Source organism: Leopardus geoffroyi, chromosome D1, assembly GCF_018350155.1.
Source record: "Leopardus geoffroyi isolate Oge1 chromosome D1, O.geoffroyi_Oge1_pat1.0, whole genome shotgun sequence".
Taxonomy (NCBI): Eukaryota; Metazoa; Chordata; class Mammalia; order Carnivora; family Felidae; genus Leopardus; species Leopardus geoffroyi.
The window spans coordinates 88,657,451-88,680,109 of record NC_059329.1 but is presented as its reverse complement, the minus strand read 5'-3'; the positions used below and the strand labels follow the sequence as shown (position 1 = coordinate 88,680,109).

Genomic DNA, 22,659 nt, shown 5'->3' with positions numbered 1-22,659 from the left:
CCGCATCGGGCTCTGTGCTGGCAGCTCAGAGCCTGGAGCCTGCTTCGGATTCTGTGTCTCCCCCTCTCTCTCTGCCCCTCCCCCACTCATGCTCTGTCTCTCAAACATGAACAAACGTTAAAAAAAAATTTTTTTTTTAATAAATGAAACTCTAACCAGCCTCTACCTTCATTAACTTTACAGTTTTCATGAGAAAAAAAAAAAAAAAATGGCTTAAAAAAAAAAAGTCTTGGATTTAATACCAACAAAGACAATCTCTTAATAGATCCTGTAGCCAGCCAACAAACTTCAGCAAAATTTCCCCACTCTCTGCTTCTCAGGATTAGGACCCTGAGGCTTTGAAACTCTGAATCATTAAGGAGTCAGTTATGTTCAAGAGGTGGGACACCCTAAGGTAGGAAATTTAGGCTCATCTATGTTGGAACAGTTTTTTACAACGAGGGCTATTAGTGATTTAATATACTGATATCACTCATTTAGCTCACAGAATATTGAGCTACCTGGGGCACCTCCCACATTCTGGTTGTTTTTCACTTTAAATAAGGCAGCAGAGTGTCCAGGGAACGTGTATCAAAGGATCTGAATGCTTCAATGATAAAGGTGAATTTCATACTTGTTGATGCTCTAGGCGTCACTTTGCCTTGTCTCCCTTCAGTGACCTTTGCAGGCCGGAAATTAAAAAAAAAAAAAAAAATCAAGCAGTTCATGTCAAGCGCAAGAAATAGTCATAAGCCTTTTCCTAAATTCACTGAAACAAAGGAAATCAATTCTGGTATCCAGCACCTAGTAATTAAGGAACCACGCCTCATTAGTAATAAAGAGAATATGGAGTAAGGAGAGGTCTCAGTCAGGACTCCTGCCGAGCCCAGAGAACCAGCTTGGTTGGGGGAAGAGACCAGTGAGTCAGTCAGCTTTGGCACACACCGAAGGTCATCGATTCAGAGGACATTCTGTGAGTCAACCACCAAATTGTGTTCGGACTTTCCAGGTTCTGCGAAAGATACAATAAGAGAAGATACCTCAGGAAAAAGCTACCATAAAGAATTCACAGCAAAAGGCCTCTAAACAGGCACGGGGAGGGGACTTCATCTCAAAGGCCAACTATGATGGATGGAGCCTGCACGGAATGCTGATTTGAGAAGGGTCTGAAACTACCATCCCAGTGGCCAGGAGAAGGTGTGGGGAGAAGACGGATGACAGCAAATGTGCCAGACGTTTGTCACCCCTGGCCCAAACCATCACGAAAATCACTTTTGCAGAACTTACGCTGTCTAGGCAACACCCGTCTTAGGTAAAACGGAGAGGGAGGTGAAATTTGTTTTTAGGACACCGAGCTTCCCTCTACCTTTCCCCTTTTCCCAGTCTCTGGCACCAAATAACCTTCTGTCCTCTATTACTTTTGCCTCTCCATTTCTCCAGGGGGCTAACGAAAAACTGTGTCAAGTCTCAAGGGTTGCCGCGCCAAAGCAGCAGCCATTAGATCTCTGGCGGTCCAGTTCAGGTCTCAGAAGGTTGGCTCAGAAGCCACACACTGGTACACCTGCAGGTGGGAGAAGGGACACCCAGCAGAAGAGGAGGGGACGACAACCAGAGGCCATCTTTCTTCCTTCAAGACAGAAGCTTGGACAAAAGGCAGAAGAACGTAGACGTGGCTGTCCTCCTTTCATGACTGGGGTAGCACAGAGTCTGGTCCAAAGGCAAGACTCATGCTGTTCGCTGAAAACTAGATCCAACCTTAGCAGAATGAGCTCATCAGAGGAGAGCACCTTCTCCGTTCTGGCTGCACATGAACATTTTATTCAGGAAACCTGTCCAAGGGCACCTGTCCTACTCCATTCTCAACCAGAGGAGTTTGGAGCCTACCCTTACAAACCTGGACCTACTTCTCTGCCATATATAACTAGGATATTTCATAAACGATAAATACATGCAAGAATCAATAGCTGCCTCTGGCCCTGCAAGACAGCAAGGTCTACCCAGGGATGGACCTTTCTACATAAGTCCCCAGCTGATAAAAATAAAAAGGCCAGTCCCCCACCCTTACTATGAAGGCAGCTGATGTTATCAAACCTTCCTATAGCTAAGTCAGCCTTCCCCAAGAGATTCTCTGTTACCACTGAGCTGGTTCCAGTCTATCCAGTCAGGACACAGTACTGCTACTGGGCCAACCAACCCAGCTCTGCCTTTATGAGCCTGTCTACGCCTTCATCTCTACACCCACCAGGGAGAGAATGGCACATACGTGGCACAGGTGAATTGCAAGGTCTTTAGGTATAAATTGTGGCTCAGTCATTTGGGGCTGAAAAACTCAGCAAGTTACTTAGCCCTCTGTGTCTCAAACTGTAATAGGAGAATTTCGCCCACCTTATTGGTATTCGATTACATCTGCTAGAATGAGAGCACCGCAGACAGGGGCCGCCAGGCTGCTCAATACACAAAGTAGCCCAGGCATCATACGGTGCCCCCTAGAGTGATGTGTTAATTGCATGTGGTGACCCTGCTGCTGGGACCAGGGTTTTGTCTGTCCTAGCCTTTGGTCTTCCCTAAGTGCCTAGGGTAGTGCCTGACTTAAGTAGAAACTCAATAAATACATGCTGGATGAGTGAATTAGACCTTCGTAAGGACTTCAGTCGATAACTTCAATACTGGCTTTGGATTAAACACTTAAGAAATAGTAACAGTGATTATTGTTATTGATGATGTGGTTAAGACTAATAGGAAAAACTTTTCCTTGAGCCTGGCTTTTATAAATTCATGGGGCGCTGGATTTGAATGTCGAGTGATACCCTCCTGACGAAAGTAACTTTTCTCACATCCTACCACCCAGGGGCTTTGCCCTTCTCTCTTGCTTGGCCTGGCCTGGCTTCTTTCTGCCCGCAGCCCGACTTTGATCCCAGTGTGCCCCCAAGGTCGCTGCAGGACAACAGGACTGCCATCCAGCTACCACGGGGGGCGGCTGTCTCATCTTTGTGTGACAGTCGTGACTTTCTCTTCTCTGCCTCTTCTTGGCTCCTTCACTTGGCACTGGGGCTGCTATTCAGTAGCTCAGTCCTACTCAAAGGCCACAGCTCCTTCTTGGAAATGGCACAGACTTGAAAACAAGGGACCCAAACACCTCTGCCAACAGGGACATTGCATAATGACAGCACCACGTTCCAGGTGAAGAGAACCTGGTTGCAGAGGGGAGACAGGATCTCTTCACCACACTTGGGGAGGCTGTGTGAGTGTTTAAGCCACCTCTCATTCTAAGGGACAGATTTGTTTTTGAAAATCAGACCACCCTGGCTCCAGCCTGAATGTTCTTCTCTTTCCTCATCATCACCGCACCCATAGGGACAATCTCCTTTAGGGGGACAATAGGTGGCTGTCAACTTTATATAATATAAACAATGTCAGGAAGGAACCCACCCAAGAAATATGACCTCCCCAAATGCCTGGGATTCCACTATTAGTGATTCACTCTTTTGGTTCAGTACCACCCACTCTCTGGCTGTCCTGAGAAATACACATTCTCCTGGGAGGTATTATGCATTAAGTTCCTAACACCTGGAGTGAATAACTTCACCAGACATTTTATTTTCTCCTGATAGGAGAGATACATGGGTGCTTGGCCCACAGGGCTGAGGTGGGTCTCAGAGAGCCAGAGAGCAGGGGAGGCTTTGCAGTCAAACTTCCTAAGTGTCACCAGGTTTCTAAGAGCTAGGCCTGACTGTCCCCTCCAATGGTAGCTGGCCCTGGAGCTGTTGATTTCCACAAGTTAATCACCTAAGGATTCAAAGAGGCAATATACATAAAGGGCCAACTCCGTATGCCATGTGTCATCAACGACAAATGTGAGTCTGCTCTACTCCTCCCATGAATAGAGAGACATTTGTCTTGGGGGAGAGTGCTGGTTCATACCTGCTCCTCATCTTCTGGGAAAGACAAGCCAAAGAAATCAGGTATCTCCTCTACTCCCAGTTATAGCGTGGCGACTCCTCTGTCCAACAGCCCACTTGGTCCACGGTTTCTTTACCACTGCTGTGGGAGAGAAAGAAAGAGAGGGTCAGCCCATGTTTGAGCAACTGCTGGGGGGAGGGGTGTCCTGGTTTCTTGGCTCTGAGAGTTTGAGGAGCCTCTTGCTTGGGGTTGATTCTGCTCTGCTCCCCAGCTCTGCAAATTCTCTTCTGTGGACCAGGCTCTACTATGGGCCTCAAGAAGTTGACCTCTATGGACTCCATTCCCAGCCTCCTTTACCCTCTGCCTTCTAGTGATGCTCAGCTGGTGGGAGATGTCAGGAGGAGATTGGGAGGCAAGAGAAGAGAGGGATGAGCAATTAATTGCCCTCACTCCCTTACTACTGGGCCAGGACTGTCTCGATAGCTATGTCCCCTGAGCCATGATCATGGATCCCAAGAGACAGCCCATCTCCCGTGGCTCCAGTGTTCACTGGGTTCATCTGCCGAGGGCTAGGAAAGATTTCTCACTCTTGCTGGTCCCTGGGGACACTGCCATCTCTTACTGACCATCACCCCTTTGCTTCCCATCCACCAGGTTTGTTGAACAGACCAAATGGGATTCTACATTTGGTTTTATCCCCAGTCCTTGCTGAGGATCTTCTGATTCTCTGCTACGTGCCTAAAATGCATTTTCTCATTTAATCCTCACACCAGAGATGTAGAAATGTAATATAACTTGCTCAAGATCACACAGTTGTATTTGAAACGTGCCCAGGAGTGCCAGTAAGTATTATTTAAAGTCAATTTTGGGGGGTGCTGAGGTGGCTCATAGGCTAAGCAACCAAATCTTGATTTCGACCCAGGTCATGATCTTACAGTTCATGAGTTTGAGCCCCATATGGGGCTCTTGCTAACAGTGCAGAGCCTGCTTGGTATTCTCTCTCTCTCTCTCTCTCTCTCTCTCTCTCTCTCTACCTCTCCCCTGGTTGTACTATATCTCTAAAAATAAATAAACAAACAAACATTTTTAAAAAATAAAAAAAAAATAAACACTCAGACTCTGTCCAGAAGCTCTGGACTTGGGAGTCAAGTATTCCATTTCAGCCTCATTCTGCTCACCACAGTCTAGTTGGATAGATATTTCTGAATTTATCTTCTAAAAGTCTTTTAGTATGTAAGGCAGGCACATCTGTATTTGAGGAGCCCTGGGATCTTTGTCTTCAGAGGCTTTCACAGAGGGAAAGGGAGACTGACAGCAGGATCAACCCACTTAGAACCCAAGTGCTCCCTTTTTTCCGTGACTGAAAATAAGTATTCACCAAGTATTTTATGTGCGCTCCTAATTTTCTAGCCTGCCTCCCAGCTTAGTTTGCAGCAATAGGGTTAGCTCTGGCCATAGACTATGGGCATAAGTGACATGTGCCACTCCTGAGCTGAAGCAACTAATAGCTGATGTGCCCCCTCTACCTTTCCCTTCCCCTGCCTTAATGTCTTGAAAGTCATTTGTTCTAGACGGTGCACCTTTGAGGAAGGTCAACCAGCCTGCAACAGATATTTGGTGAGTAAGAAATCCATGTTTATTGTATTAGATCACTGAAATTTTAGGGTTGTTTATTACGGCAGCATAACAGAGCCTATCCTGACTAATACATCATGTAAGATGAAATCTGAACAAGTGTTCATGCTGAATAGGACTGTTGGCACTAATTTCCCATTCCCTGTAACTCGAGAGCTAGAAAGGAAAAACCAACATTTCCCAGACACTTTGAAGGTATGGTTCTAGAAATAAATTAGTTTCCCCAAATAATGCCCTTGTGTGAAGCAGCATTATAGTAGAAACATGAATGCTTAGAGCCATTTCGGCCACTGGACTCCTCATTCCAGAGTTAATCACGAGCTTCATGGGTGCCAGAGGCACTTGTGGTGAAAGCAGCCAGGGCAGCAGTTTCCTAATCTCTGGATCACAACTACAACGGGATCACTTTGAAATAGTGCTCCCCAGTGGAACTGTCTAGATTTCCACTTCTCCAGCTCTTACAACAGTTCCATAAGCTTGTAATTCCCTGGACTGAATTCCCTTCTTCTTGAAATACACGGAGTGGTGGCTGTTTCCTTCACTGAACTCTGGATCTATGTTGCTTTAAAAAGTTTGAAAGCCTTTGAAAATAGATAGCATAGCAACAAAGACGATGTAGAGCACTCCAAAGACTCAAAACTGAGAGATGGCAGATTCTCTGAAACCTCAGAAGTTTGGAGGAAAAAATGTGGTAGAAAGAACTGCCACACAACCATGAGTTCGTTTTTAAAATGTAGCATCAATGATTTAATGCAAATCTTTCCCATTACAATTGAAGATGAAAAGGAGGCCCAGTGAATCTAAGTCCCTTCTCCAAGGTGGCACAGGCAGTAAAGGCAGAGCTGTAGTTCAAACTGAGGTCTCCTGAATGTGGATTCTACTAACCATTTTGTAGACTCCATCAAGAAGCCTAACAACAAGCTGCTGGGACTGTCTCATCTGCATATTCCCCCAACTCTCCCAGAGGCGCCCCCAATGTTCTACGCACCCCACCTACACATACCCCCACCCAATGGCTGGCTTCCTATGAAGGAAGCAAGGGCAAGCCTTTGTAGACAGCTAGTGAGCATGCAGAGAAAGCCAGCCCAACTCTGCAGGATTGGGAGGAAGTTGAGATTAAGCACTGCCCTAGGGTAAGCAAATGGGAATCTGTCAGTGGTGGCCTGGCTTTGCAGGATTGAGAGAAGGCATACAATTTTAAGAATCCCCCTGCCACCGGGAGGGTGCAAGAAGTGTAAAGCAGGTCAGTCCGTAGAAAAGATCTGAGAAAGGCAAAGAATCCCTAGCAGGGCTGAGACAGAAGGTATTTCTCTCCCAAAGCCAGTCGGTAAAGACTGGAGGAGGTGACTGCTTCTTCAAATGTGAAGATGGTATATGGAAGATTTCAAGGAACATGAAAAACCAAGGCAATATAACACTACTAAAGGGACACAATAATTTTCCAGTAACTAACCACAAAGAAATGGAGATCCATGAATTGTTCAATAAATAATCCAAAGTTGTTACTTTAAGAAAGCTCAGTGAGCTACAAGAAAACACAGGACGATTCAATTGAAATCAAGAAAACAATATACAAGTAAAACAAAAACTTTAACAGAGAGATACAAATCATAAAAGAGAACCAAGCAGAAATTCCGAATCTGAAAAATACAATGAATGAAATGAAAAATGCAATGGAAAGCATCACCAGCAGACTTGATCAAGCAAAAGAAAGAATCTGTGCAAAGACAGGTCATTTTCAATTATCCATTTAGAGGAGAACAAATACAAAAGAACGAAAGAAAGTGAAGAAAGCCTATGTGAATTAATGGGATGCCATCAAGCAAAACAACCCATGCATTATTGGAGTCTCAGATGGAAAAGAAAGAAAAAGGTGGTAACCTTATTTAAAGAAATAATGGCTAAGAAATTTCCAAATCTGAGGAGAAATTTAGATATCCAAGTTCATGGTGCTCATAGGTCCCCCAAAAAATCCAACCCAAAAAGATCTTCTCCAGGACACATTTTAATGTAACCATCTAAAATCAAAGAGTCTTTTTAAAGCAGAGAGAGAGGAAAAAAACTCCTCACAAACAAAGGAACTCCCATAAAATTATCAGTGGACTCCTTTTTATTTACTTATTTAAATCCAAGTTAGTTAACATATAGTGTAGCAATGGTTTCAGGAGTAGAATTTAGTGATTCATCACTTACATGTAACACTCAGGGCTCATCCCAACAAGTGCCCTCCTTAATGCCCATCATCCATTTAGCCCATCCCCCCACCCAACTCCCTTCCAGCAACTCTCAGTTTGTTCTCTGTATTTAAGAGTCTCTGTATTTAGGGGAGCCTGGGTGGCGCAGTCGGTTAAGCGTCCGACTTCAGCCAGGTCACGATCTCGCGGTCCGGGAGTTCGAGCCCCGCGTCAGGCTCTGGGCTGATGGCTCAGAGCCTGGAGCCTGTTTCCGATTCTGTGTCTCCCTCTCTCTCTGCCCCTCCCCCGTTCATGCTCTGTCTCTCTCTGTCCCAAAAATAAATAAACGTTGAAAAAAAAATTTTTTTTAAAAAGAGTCTCTGTATTTAAAGGGTTTGCCTCCCTCTGTGTTTTTATTTTATTTTTCCTTCCCTTCCCCTATGTCCATCTGTTTTGTTTCTTAAATTCCACATATGAGTGAAATCTGTGGGCTTCTGAGCAGAAATCTTGCAGGTCAGAAGAGAACAGGATGATGTATTTAAAATGCTGAAGGAAAAAAAAAAAAAACTTCCAACCAAAAACACATTACCTGGCAAAGTTGTCCTCCAGAAATGAAGGAGAGATAAAGACTCTCCCAAACAAACAAAGCTGAGGTGGTTCATTGCTGGACCTGCCTTACAAGAAATGCTGCATGTTCTTCAGGCTGACATGAAAGGATGCCAATTAGTAACATGAAAACATAGGAAAGTATAAAGCACATCAGTAAAGGTAAGTGTATAGCCAATTCAGAATACTCTAATACTGTAATCTGGTGATGTGTATATCACTTAACTCTAGTATAAAGGTTAAATGACAAAAACATTAAAAATAACTATGGCTACAATAATTGTGAATGGATAGACAATATAAAAATATGTAAATCGTGATATCAAAAATAAAATGTGAGGGGGAGAGTAAAAGGGTATACTTTTTGTACGCAATCAAAGTTATCAGCCTAAAATAGACCACTATAACTAAAAGACATTTTATGTAAGCCTCCTGATAATCACAAAGCAAAATCTATGAAATACATAAAAGATAAAGAGAAGGGAATCAAAGCACACCACCACTAAAAGCCATCAATTAACAAAGGAAGACACGAAAGAGAAAGAAAGGAAAAAAGGAACCACAAAACAGTCAGAAAACAATCAGATGGAATTAGTAAATCCTTGTCTATCAATAATTACTTTCAATCTACATGGATTAAATTCTCAAATGAAAAGGCATAGAGAGGCCGAATATATATATATACAAGACCCAACTACATGCTGCCTAGAAAAGATTTACTTTAGTTTTAAAAGCATATATAGGTGCAAAGCGAAAGGATGAGAAAAAAATATTCTATGAAAAATGGAAAGCAAAAGAGAGCAGAGTAGCTATAATATATTAGAAAAACAGATTTTGAGTCAGAAACTGTAACAAGAGACAAAGAAGGTTAGTTTATAATGCTAAAGGGATCAATTCATCAAGAGGATATAACAACTATAAACATATATGCACCCAACATCAGATCACCTGTGTAAGCAAATACTAACAGATTTGAAAAATAGAATAATAGTAGGGGACTTCAATACTTCACTTTCAACAATGGATACATCATCTATGCAGAAAATCAATAAGGAAACATTGGACTTGAACTATATTTTAGAACCAAATGGACTTATCAGACATACACAAAAATTTTTATCCAAAAGCAGCAGAATATGAATTCTTCTCAGGCACACATGGAACATTCTCCAGGATAGATTATATGTTAGGTCACAAACAGGTCTTAACAAATTTAAGGACATTAAAATCATACAGGTATCTTTCCTGACCACAATGATATGAAACTAGAAATTAACAATAGGAGGGAAATTAGAAAATTTCCAAATATGTGGAAATTAAACAACACACTCCTGAACAAAGAATGGGTCACAAAAGAAACGAAAAGGGAAATCAAAAAAATATCCTGAAGCAAATGGAAATTGAAACACAGCATACCAAACCTTACAGGATACAGCAAAACCAGTTTTAATAGGGAAATGTATAGCAACAAATGCCTACATTAAGAAAAAAGATCGATCTCAAATAAACAACCTAACTTTATACCTCAAGGAGCTAGAAAAAGAGCAAACTAAGTCAACAAAAGGAAGGAAATTAAAAAAAAAAAAAAAGCAGAGGAGAAATCAATGAAATAGACAAGAAATACAATAGAAAATACCAACAAAACTAAGAACTGGTGTTTTAAAAAGATAAACAAAATTGACAAACCTTTAGCTAGATAAATAATAAAAAAGAGTGAAGACTCTAATAAATAAAACCAGAAATGAAGGAGGAAATGTAACAAGAGATACCATATAAATACAAAGAATCATAAAAGACTACTATGAACAATTATAGGCCAACAAGTTGCATAACTTAAAAGAAGTCCAAGAATTCCTAGAAACATACAACCTACCAAAACTGAATCACAAAGAAATAAAAAATCTAAACAGACCAATAGTGAGTAAGGATATTGACTCAGTAATCAAAAACCTTCCAACAAACAGAAGCCCAGGACTGGATTTAGTGGTGAATTCTACCAAACATTTAAAGAAGAATTAATACCAATCCTTCTCAACCCCTTCTCAAAAACTGAAGAGGAAGGAACACTTTCAAATTCACTTTTTGAGGTCAGCATCACCCTGATACCAAAGCCAGGCAACAATACTACAAGAATAAAAAATTATAGTCCAATATCCCCAGTGAATATAGATGCAAAAATCCTCAACAAAACACTAGCAAACAGAATTCAACAACACATTAAACGGATCATATATCATGATCAAGTTGGATTCACCCCTGGGAGACAAGGATGATTCAACATCTGCAAATCAATAAATGTAATACACCCATTCACAGAATGAAGAATAAAAATCATATTATCGTCTCAATAGAAGTTGAAAAGGCATTTAATAAAATTCAACATTCTTTCATGACAAGAATTCTCAAGAAATTTGGTATAGAAGGAAGGTACTTCAGCATAATAAAGGCCACATATGAAAGCCCAACAGCTAACATCATACTCAACAGTGAAAAGCTGAAAGTTTTTCCGCTAAGATCAGGAACAAGATAAGAATGTCTACTTTTGCCACTTCTATTCAGTGTAGTACTAGAAATCCTAGGCAGAGCAAGTAAGCAAGAAAAACAAAACAAAACAAAAGCTATCCAATCAGAAAGGAAGCAGTAAAATTGTCTCTGCTTGCAGATGGCATGATCCTACATATAGAAAACCCTAAAGATTCCACCCAAACACTGTTGGAACTAATAAATAATTTCAGTGAAGTTGCAGGATACAAAATTAATATACAAAAATCAGTTGCATTTCTATACACTGACAACAAAGCATCAGAAAGAGAAATTAGGAAAACAATCCCATTTATAATAGCATCAAAAACAATAAAATACTTAAGAATAAATTTAAACAAGGAGCTGAAAGATCTGTATGCTGAAAACTGTAAAACACTGATGAAAGAAATTGAGAAATATATAAATATTCATGAATTGGAAGAATTAATTGTTGAAATGTCCATACCACCCAAAGCAATCTACAGATTCAATGTAATCCCTATCAAAATTCCATTGATGTTTTTCATGGAAATAGAATAAACAATTATAAAATTTGTATATATATATATACATGTATATATATATAGGAACATTATTTCAGCCATGAGAAAGAAGGAAATTCTGCCATTTGCAACAACATGGAAGAACCTAGAAGACATGCTGAGTAAAATTAGCCAGAGAAAAAACAGTATGATCTCACTTATATATGGAATCTTAACCAAAAAAAAAAGGGTGGGTGGCACCCGGGTGGCTCAGTTGGTTAAGTGTCCGACTTCGGCTCAGGTCATGATCTCACAGTTCGTGAGTTCAGGCCCCACATCAGGTTCTGTGCTAACAGCTTGGAGCCTGGAGCCTGCTTTGGATTCTGTGTCTCCCTCTCTCTCTCTCTCTGCCCCTTCCCCACTCTCACTCTGTCTCTGTCTCAAAAAACAAAAATTAAAAAAAAATTTTTTTTAAGTCAAACTTAGAGAAATGGAGCAGAATGATAGTTTTCAGGGACTGAGATATTAAGGAGGTGGGAAGAAGCTGGGCAAAGGGTATAAGCCTTCAGTTACGAGCTGAATAGTCTCCGGGGATCTAATGTACAACATGGTGACCATAGTTAATAATATTGTGTTGTGTATTTAAAATTTGCTAAGAAAAAAAAATAATAAAATAATGCTAAGAGAGTAGAACTTAAGCGTTCTCTCTCTCTCTACACACACACAGGCACACACACACATAAAGAAAAGAAAAAGAAAAAGAAAAAGAAGAAGAAAGAAAAAGAAAAAGAAAAAAAGAAAAAGAAAAAGAAAAAGAAAAAGAAAGGTAACTCTGTGAAGTGATGGATGTGTTAGTTAACAGAATTGGGGTAACCACTGCACAAAATAGAAGTTATGTCAAATCATCACGTTTTACGTTCTAAATATATACAATTTTATTTGTCAATTATACCTCCATAAAGCTGGGGGAAAACGATACATTGAGGCCCCCCTCCCTGAGACTTTGACCAATGTTCCTTCTGTCATACAATGCCAGCTTTGATTCTTGGTAGAGAGGGTTCACCTTCCTGAACCACTGGGGATCCACTGAGTATTACAAAGGACTATGTGTGGAACAGGCTGTTTGGAGCAGGGGACTGACTATCTGCCACATGCTCACAGCATTTAAGATTGTGAAAGACATGCTTGAAATGAAATCTAATGATCGGTATTCAGTTTTATGGCATGGTTTATAAAAATATACCGTCCTCATAAAGAGCAGCCATTGCCAACCTAAAGCCTGTTAAGTGCCTACAGATTTTATTTCAGAGCTAACGACTTGAGTTCCTCACATGTCTCCACTAATGATGCCTCGCATGACCTTGAGCCTCTAGCTTAAACATCTTGTGCCTCATTTTCTCTGTCTGTAAAGGGAGATAATGACACTAGCTGCTGGATCATGTTGGCAACATGCTTAGAAATCCCCAGATCAAAGGTGATCTGTCTGGACCAAACAAGATGATGATGGTGCTTGCCATCATTAGTGTTGTTATTATTATTGTCGTTATTTGGGGCTGCTATCTTGCAGCCCAGGAAGTAGACATGACTCCCGTGGCTGATTCAGCACCAAAGCAGAATAAGGAAGCGTTTCAGCACTGCAGAAGCTATTGATATAGAGACCACCCATTTCATCGATATGACACGATGGCACATTCCTAGGCTGCCATGTGGAGTGAGGTATTCACCTCCCTCAGTGTAGGGCCATCCCTAGAGTGCCTCCAAATGGTAAATATTTGTCTTTGGATGAAGGAGGCCAGGGAAGAAGATCCCATCATGTCTTTGGCTATACGGTTTCTATCATCACACAGCCAACTGAAAAGTCCTGGGATCATAGCCAGGAGGCTTTAGATTTGAGTCTCAGCTCCACCAACTAGAATCTTATGGCCTTGAACATAAGCCATAATTTCTCAAGATCATCATTTCCTGATTGTAAACTAGAATGTTTCACTAAAGTGATTGGCTGGTCTCCTAGTTTTGATTTTTACAGTTACCCCAAAACAAATCACAAGGGATTCTACCCAGGGAAAGTCTTGCCTGGCGTATTTCTCCATAGTTTAATGACAGTATCAGTTACTGCTCTTCCAAAAGGCTGCTGGCCCCTCGCCCACACTTGAGCAGTAATGTTCTAAGTCTGGGACAAGGAAATGTACTGAACTTGTTTTGAAATTTAGCAGCAAACGGGGAACTCAAAATAGAAAGCCAATTCTATGTACCAGTAAACACTTACTGTTGTTTTCAAAGTACGCTCACGCAGGACCATTAGCTGCCTTTATGGGGCCCGTGTAAGGTGCCCCGTCTGGGTGGCTGAATTTGAGAAGAAATCTTCTCTGATACATGCTGTTCTATGGACACATGGCTTATAAGCAGACTACACTTTGTAAAAAGACAAAGGCAATGCTATCCCCAGGTAGGTACAGCCCTGTGCCAGAGGCTGAGTCTTGATGAGTGGTACATGAGCTAGATTTCAGCTCCCATGGAGCACTTTGGCCAACACTGGCATTCCATACATGGCAGCCTCGTATCTGTTGAGTCCCAAGGGTTCCATAGAGGCCCTTTATGAACCTCAGATGACTGAGAGGAAGCATCCTCCCTCCCCCAGATCTGATTTTTATTTGCTTAGATGATATTGGCCACCTATGAATGTTTTTGTTTGAACAAAATGCAATTTTAAGAACCCTCAATAATCACTGTGCACATAGGTAACGCAAATACATAGAAGGAGATTTTGCTTGGGAATATGCAAAGGCTTGAATCTAGAAAACATATTTTCTTAGACCGTGGTAGTTTAGAGAAGTAAACTTGGTAAGGATTTTCAGTCAATGTGAACTCAAGACTACAAAAATTCCTCTCCCCGCCCCCCCCCCCCACCTGCCCCTTTCTCAAACAGTGTACTTTCTGCCTGGGATCCCTATTCTGCCCAATGTAGCATAAGTAATCTAGTTATTTGCAGGTAAACAAAGTCAAAAAGAGTGCTTTTTAATCCCAATTTTGGCTCAGTGTGCATGTATGTGTATATACAGGTGTTGTGGGTGCGTGTTATGGGGATGTGACCCTGCATCTAGGCTGAGAAAGAAGTTACTGCACTGTCTGCATCTGTCTTGGTCCCATTCTGACCTCTGGCTTCAAATGTAACTCATCCGATCCTTACTTGTGTCTCATGCTAACAAGTTATCTGAAAGGCAACCATGTTCTCATCAGATGCCTGCAAGCGTGACCCACCCATCAACTCCTGCCATGGGGTCCACACCATTCAGGCAAGGAGCTCTTGTAGGCCTCCGAGCTTCATTTCTCACTTCCTCTCTCTTCCCTCCCCTCCTGCTTTCTCCCCTTCCCCTCCCCTCCTCCTTATATTTCCTCTCCTCTTTCCTCTTCTTCTGTACCCCAACTTGATGCCACTGGGACACTCAGATATCTGACCATCATCACTCTAAGGCTCTGGGAAAATTGGAAGGCTGTCCCTACACTGTCCCCCCACCAGAAACACCATACCACCATTTCCTTTCTATGGTAGCTTTTCCATGATGAATAGAGAACTGACCTGAAACTTGATGCCTCCCCAGATAACACACTGGGAAGCCTGAAACAGGTTCTCTTGACTTCAAGGCAGATTTTATCCTGCCCCTCCCTGGCCAAGATTCATTTTGTGGGGCGGAGGGATACATGAGATAGGGCCACTCCTACTCCTATCTCACCATCTTACTTCATCTCTACTTTTCTTCTCCCCTAAGGACCAGAGGTCAGCGGTGAGGGAAGGAAATGGCTGATCACATCTACTTCCGGAATCTTCCATCTGAACCCTCAGCAGTTGAACTTAAAACTGCTTGCCATCTCAGTTTGGAAGTCCCACCATGCCACGAATGGTAAAAGAGCCTCAGGATGTAAGCAAGTGGAATATGGAAGGTGTTATAGGTGCATTGATTTGTCACATATCATCCTGCCACAAGCTAGCACTAGTGGACAGAGAGAAGCAGAGGGGAGACTGAATGGGTAATGCCTGTTAGTGAATGAGAAAACTCGAGGGGAATGAGAACCAAGCAATGGTCCTACAACTAGAAGCAAGATGGAAAGGATAAGTGAAGATATGCATCAAAAGCTCTTTTTAAAAAATGTGTGTCCCCTACAGCCCAGCAATTCCATTTCTACGGGGTTAGTTTAAGATAACCAGACAAGTACCCAATGATTATCTACAAAGATGTTCCATGCAGAATTGTTTACAGTGGACAAAAATTGGAAACAATAGGGATCAGATATGTCAATAACTGTGCTCTTGCAATGGAACCTTATGTAACCATCAAAAAATGATGATCTAAGCCACATTTATTTGAGTAAAAAGATATCAGGGTATCTGGCTAAGTGAAAAAGCAGGTTACTAAGCAAAAAATGCAGTGTGATCACATTTTTATTATATGTGTGATCACATTTTTATTATATGTGTGTGTGTATGTATATATATGTATTATATATATATACATATAACTAGTATATATATAATACATATATAACCTATATATATATATAACCAGTATATATATTAATTATATATGTACTATATATATTATATATATGATTATATTGGGGCACCTGGCTGCTTCAGTCGGAAGAATATGCAACACTTGATCTTGGGGTCATGAGTTCAAGTCCCATATTGGGTGCAGAGATTATTAACATAATAAACTTTTTTTTTTAATTATGAAAAAGTTTTTGTTTGTGTTCAGAAGACAAGCTGTAGGGTTCGGAGAAAACAGAGGAAAACCACTCACACACAAGAGAACTACCAATTCTCAAAACGTATGGACAAGACCAGTGTTCCCACTCGAGGGGACAGCTCTCCTGTGGCCCCGTCCTTCTCAAAGGGAAGGGTTCTACACTGCAGAACCCACTGTGGCCAGTTTCAGCAGAAAGACAGTTTAATAAAGGATGTTGAGACTTGCTGTCTGGGAACAAGGAGTAGATAATACTTCTTTTTCTTCCTTCCATCAAGTACAACTAAAAACCATAGACATTATGTATAAAAAAAATCATCAGAAAATTCTCAAAGGTGGGGAGAGGAAGGCAGATGGGTGAGGGACTTCGGACCCGAGGAGTGACATGGAGGTGAGTTTTTTGGGTTTTCTCTTTGTCTCATATATCCCAGACTGGGAGCTGAAGAAACGTGTGGCCCAGAAATGCAAATGATCCCAAACATGAAAAAGCCCCAACAAAAGCCTCCTCTCTCTAGCCAGAAAAAGGTATGAAGACAGAAAACTCTCAGACAGTAACCACTGTACTCCATACTAACATCATGGGGGAAAAAGTGCCTCTCCTTACCCAAGCCAGCAAAGACAGAGTGAAGAATCTAGACTCCTCCCTTGTGGAATGTCATGAGGCTCCCCAACCATCTTGCCAGTGTGGTGTCAGAGAAAGCCAAGTACGGAGCTGGAAACTAAACCCCAACCCCCCCCCCCCACTAAATGGGAACAACACCTATGCCCCCATGATGTCAGTGGAGCCCTCGTGGGGAGTCTGGACTTCCACCCCTACCTAGAACTATGGAGGTGCTCTGTTCCCTCCCCTCTGGTGTTAGAGAAGGCTTAGGGAAGAGTCAGGACTTTCATCACCACCCAGAGGCAATGAGGCCACCTCTCTTTACTGTAGTGTCCAGTGGAAGACACGTGTGAGCGGTAACAAGGCACTCCTACCCCTCCCAGTCAGAGTGATGTCAGTGAAGGCCTAACAGAGAACCAGAACTCCCACCTCTGGCCTAGAATGAGGAATCCCTCCCCAAGTCAGGTAACAACAGAGGCCAAGTGAGGAGTATGCATTTCTTTTTTCTTTTTTTAATTAAAAAAAAAAATTTTTTTTTTTTTTGGTGGGCGTCTGGGTGGCTCAGTCGGTAAGCATCCGACTTCAGCTCAGGTCATGATGTTGCTGTTCCTGAGTTTGAGCCCCGCATCGGGCTCTGCGCTGACAGCTCAGAGCCTGGAGCCAGCTTCGAATTCTGTGTCTCCCTCTCTCTCTCTGCTTCTCCCCCGCTCATACTCTGTCTCTCTCTCAAAAATAAATAAACATGATTTTTTTTAAATTTTTAAAATGTTTTTATTGATTTTTGAGACAGAGGGAGACAGGGCATGAGCAGGGGAGGGTCAGAGAGAGAGGGAGACAGAGAATCCAAAGCAGGCTCCAGGCTCTGAGCTGTCAGCATAGAGCCCAACATAGGGCTTGAACCTACGAACCGTGAGATCATGACCGGAAGTGAAGTCGGACACTTAACCAACTGAGCCACCCAGGCACCCCCTTCTTTTTAAATTTTTTTAACGTTTATTTATTTTTGAGAGAGAAAGAGACAGAGCACAAGCAGGGGAGGGCAGAGAGAGAGGGAGGCACAGAATCCGAAGCAGATTCTGAGCTGTCAGCATGGAGCCCAACACAGGGCTCGAACTCACTAACCGCAAGATCATGACCTGAGCCTAAGTCGTATGCTTAACTGACTAAGCCACCCAGGTGTCCCTGAGGAGTCTGTATTTCTAACCTCACCTGGCAGTCACAGGGCAGCACCGACTCCTTCCCCTGCCCAGAGCAATGTCAAAAAAAAGTCAGCCGAAGCAGAAAATGTAAACAAGATTCAGAGTATCAGACATAATAACAAAAACGTCCAGTGTCAATAGAAAATAACTGTTCACACCAAGAACCAAGAAAATTTCAACTTGAATGTAACAGAGACAATCTATAGAGACCAATCTCAAAATGACAGAAACGTTATCATCATCCAATAAGGATTTTCAAGCAGGTATCATACGAATGCTTCAACGTGCAATTATGGACATGCTTGAAATAATTGAAAAAAAAAATAGAAAGCTTCATCAAAGAAATAGAACATTTGGTGAATAGAAGATATAAAAGACAACCAAATGGAATTTTAGAACTGAAAAATACAATAACTGAAATAAAAAACTCACTGGGTGGGCTCAACAGTAGAATGGAGGGAGGAAAGAAAAAAATCAATGAACTTGAAAGTAGATTGATAGAAATAACCCAGTGTGAACAATGGAGAGAAAATAGGCTGGAATGAAAAACTCAACAGAGCCTCGGGGGCCTGTGGAACAACATCTAACATTCACATCATCAGAGTTCCAGAAGGAGAGGTGAAAGAGGGCAGGGCTGGACAAGCATTCAAAGAAACTAAAGGCTGAAACTTCCCAAATTTGGCAAAAGACATAAGCCTTAGTTTCAAGGAGCTGAGCGGCAAGCCCCAAACAGGATAAGTGAAAAAAAAAAAAAAAAAAATCCATTTCAGGACACATCATGGTCAAACTTCTGAAAACGAAAGGCAAATAAAAATATCTTTAAAGCAGCTGGAGAGAAACAACACCTTATCTATAAAGGAAAAACAATTAAATCATTGTGTATTTCTCATTAGAAACTGTGGAAGACGGAAGGGAGTAGTACAACATTATTCAAATGCTGAGGAAAACAAAACAAAGCAGCACAACACACACACACACACACACACACACACACACACACATACACACACACACACACAAAACAAGCAAATAAATAAAGCAAACCCTGTCAGCTCAGAATCCGGCAGAAATATCCTTCAGAACAACAAATAAGAAATCAAGACATTCTCAGACAAGATTAAATGAGTCAGATCGTCAGAGTGGATTTGAAAACATGGTCTCTCACTTCCAACATAACGATACAGGCAGGTTGAAAGTTAAAAGGATGGGAGAAGATATGTCATGCCAACTTTAATCGAGAGGAAGCAGTTGGCTATATTAATATTTGATAAAGTAAATTTCAGAGCAAAGAAAATGATCAGAGACAGAGAAGGACATTACATAATGATTTTAAACCTTCAGTCCACAAGAATCCTGACCAAACAGTGGAGCTGCAAAATATGGAAAGCAATGTTATCACTAGACCTTGAAAGGGAAACTAGACAAATCCACAATTATAGGTAGAGGCTTCAACATCCCCTCTCAATAACTGATAGAACAACTAGACAGCACTCAACAAGAGCACAGAACTCAACACCACCATCAACCAACAGAATCCAATCGACATTTAGAGAACACTTCACCCAGCAACAGCAGAATAAATACTCAAGCATCCACGGACCATGTATGAAGATACACCATATCCTGGGCCATTCAGCAAACCTCCACAAATTTACGGGACTTGGGGGTAGCTCACAAATCTCCTGGGGGGGTCGGAGAGTCAGACACGGAAGCTCTGCCACCAAGAACAATTAAGAATCAAGCATTACCACAGGCCTGCTTCCTGCAAAGATGTCCCCACCACCACCACCTGCCTGGACCACATGCTGCCTCCGCCAGGACCCCAACCATTGCTGGCCCTGAAAATGGATCCTTTGCAATGCCACCTTCCTGAAGATCAAAGTCCGTTTCGGGGGAGTGGGGGAAGGGAGGCGGTGTCTCATCGAAGGAGCCTAAGTCACGACTCTCTACTCCATGCACAGGGGTGCTGAGAAGGCAGACGCCTAGCTCCTCCATTGGGGAATCAAGAGTCAGAATGCAGAGACAAACTTAAGAAAATATCCCAGAAAGTCAGGTGCCACCCACATGGGAAATGCCCACTCACTAGCGAATGAAAGCCCCTGCCCCCCTCCCCAGGCCTGCATCAGTCACTGCACTCCACCCTCCACTCCTGGCCCAGGGTCCAGGCCCCTAAGCATTTGCAGTAGGAAGGTCCAGCTCCCCTGCAGAACTCAGGGGCTTTTCCAGCTTCCTCTGCATACCTTTCCCAGACCCGGACTCCCTTCTGACACATGAGAACTCTTCGGTGGAATAAGTCACCAGTTAAAACGAACTCATTGCATACTCCACATTATCTCTCCTTCCAATCTTGCTTGAGTGAATTCTTATCTTCAGGTCGGGTTGCTTTTCATTAGAAATGAATCAATTTCAGGCACAGGACCAGCTATCTGTCAGGAGGAGCAAGTAAGGGTGGAACACATGCATGCACACGCATACTGGCACATGACAGAGCTGTTGCTGTCGAGCCGAGAAAGACAAGTGACACATTTACATTCTGCCCCAGACAAATGCTACAAGGTCTCCCTGGTCCCCGATTGAAGAAACCACAGGCACACCGTGTGGGCAGGGAGAAAAGAGCCACTGGAACAGCTCCTCTTGTCACTCAAATCGTCCAAGTTCTCACCCATCCGTGCAACATTTTGGACTTCCGGACGAAGGGAGGATGGGTAAGGAGAGAAATGGAAAGTAGTACAGACAGTGGTTAAGAGCTTTGGTGTCAGACTGACCTGGGCTCAAATCCCAGCTCGGCCACTGCTTACCGTGTGGCCTTGAGCAAATTAATCCCTCTGCACTCAGGTTGTTCAACCATAAAAACAAGATAACCAAGGCCTTCCCCTCAAAAATGTGAAGAGAATTAAGTGAGACGCTGTTTGTGGAATGTTTGGCACATCATATGTGCTCAATAAATCACTGCTGCTCATTTCATGATTAAGGCAAAGTTTAGGGGTTTTTTATCTTTTGTTTTTTTTAAGTACAGAATACAAAGGACAGAATGCAAGGACAGAATGCTACGGTATTCACACCCTCTTGAAAGCCAGGGGACTGAATTAAAACTTGCTGGGGAAAACCAGAATCTCCCTTCCCTGAAATATAAGCCCCAGGTGCATGGGTGTAGATACGACACGGCACCCAGCCCCAGGCTGGGATGCTGTGCCCACTGTGGCCAGGTTCCACAGGACCAGAGCTGGGCTGGTGGCCCCAGGTGGTCAGAGACTCACGAGGGTTCTCCAGCCATCTACGACAGGGTTTGGGTCCAGCTCCTGGATCTGAGATCTGGGGACACAGAGGCAGCCTGCGGAGGAGAGTGTGGCCAGAGGACAAGGCAAGAGGCCACAGGAGCCTGGCCTCCTGCAAAGGGAGCCTCCGCCTCATTAAAGGAGGGCCTGAGAGCCCAGCTGAGCGAGTATGTGGGGCCAAGTTAAACAAAGACCAATCTGAGGAAACCTACAGGCGGAAAGAGTAAGCACCCTCTCAACATCAGTGAAACTCCGGATACCAGGAACAACCCCTTCCTCAAGACGAAGTGACAGGAGAGTCATTCCCCAGGGAACGTTCCCCCATGGAACACCTCTTGTGTCAGCTGCCAACTGGAAGCCAGGTCAGGAGGCACAAAGACCACATCTGCTTCCAGCAAGTTCTGCCAAGTAGCTTCTGGGTCCGACCACATGGTTCAAATCCCAGGTCCACGGTGACTAGCTCTGTGACCTTAGGCAAGTTGCTGGACTGATCTGTGCCAGTTTCCCATCTGCAGAAACAGGAAGAGTGATAATCCCAACTGTACAGGAGTGTTGTGCAGATTAAACTGAGGTAAGGTCTGTTGAGTTCTTGTAACTGTGTCTGGAACACATGGAGTGCTTGGGACACAGTGCTCAATGTGGTAATTATTGCTATTATTATTATTATTAATTTTAGTATCACTGCCACTCTCCTCCCGATGTGGCTGCCAAGCAAACAGCCTAGGAAACCACCCTCTCTAATTGTTCAGGACCTAGGAAATGGAGACGAGATTCCTACAAAGTGAGAGAGTAAACTGAAGACACGGAGAAGACCTCATTTCTCAAGGTCAACAGGATACATTCAGCAAAAGCAAAGCAGCAGGTGCATCTCAGGCCAGACAGACTCTGGTTCAAAGTCAGGCTTCAACACTGACTCTGTGACATTGGGCGTGTTGCTTAACTTCTCTGAGCTTCTGAACCCTCCCCCCAACCCCAAATTAGGGATAAAAATCCCTACCACCTCCCTTGCAGATTTATTCCTGCGCGTTAAATAACGTACAAGTGTCCCCAAAAAGGGTTCGCGTGCTGCCTAGCACCTAGTCGGTCCCAGCAGAAACTGGCTCCTTTTCCTCTGTTCCCAGGATGAAACTCTGCAGCGTCTGGCTTAAGTATCATGGCTCTGAATACATCCTCCAAAGTAGTAAGAAAATTCTTCCCCACTCCCCACACCTTCTCTCCTCCTGTCTGAATCCAAAGCAACATCCAGAAAATAGTAATAGCTAATCCACTCTTGCCCTCTTACTGTGGGAGGCCCGAGTTCAAAGTCCATCTCCTTTGATGACTGCAACATCGGACACGTTTCTTCCATTCCCTGGGCTTCAGTATCCTCATTTATAATTGAGGGATGACAAGCCACGACAGCTCGTTTGCTGCTTTAGTTCTTTGGGTTCAATTTTGCATTATATATCAAAGGGCCTTAATTTAGGACATGGCAGATAACCGTAGGTGCCCCACATTTTGCACATATTATGTCATTTAATCCTCACGATAATCCTATTCCCCC

General features: G+C 42.9%; 1 long non-coding RNA gene across 1 annotated transcript in view; it reads right to left on the bottom strand.

Moving 5' to 3' along the window:
- Nucleotides 1-903: 903 nt before the first annotated feature.
- The window catches only part of LOC123601580, a 34,792-nt gene continuing 13,036 nt past the window's right edge, over nucleotides 904-22,659 (bottom strand). Inside the window, exons 4-5 of the long non-coding RNA XR_006714172.1 lie at nucleotides 3,901-4,020; nucleotides 904-991 (exon numbers count right to left, since the gene is read on the bottom strand). This is a non-coding gene — a long non-coding RNA (uncharacterized LOC123601580). The remainder of the gene's footprint in view (nucleotides 992-3,900; nucleotides 4,021-22,659) is intronic.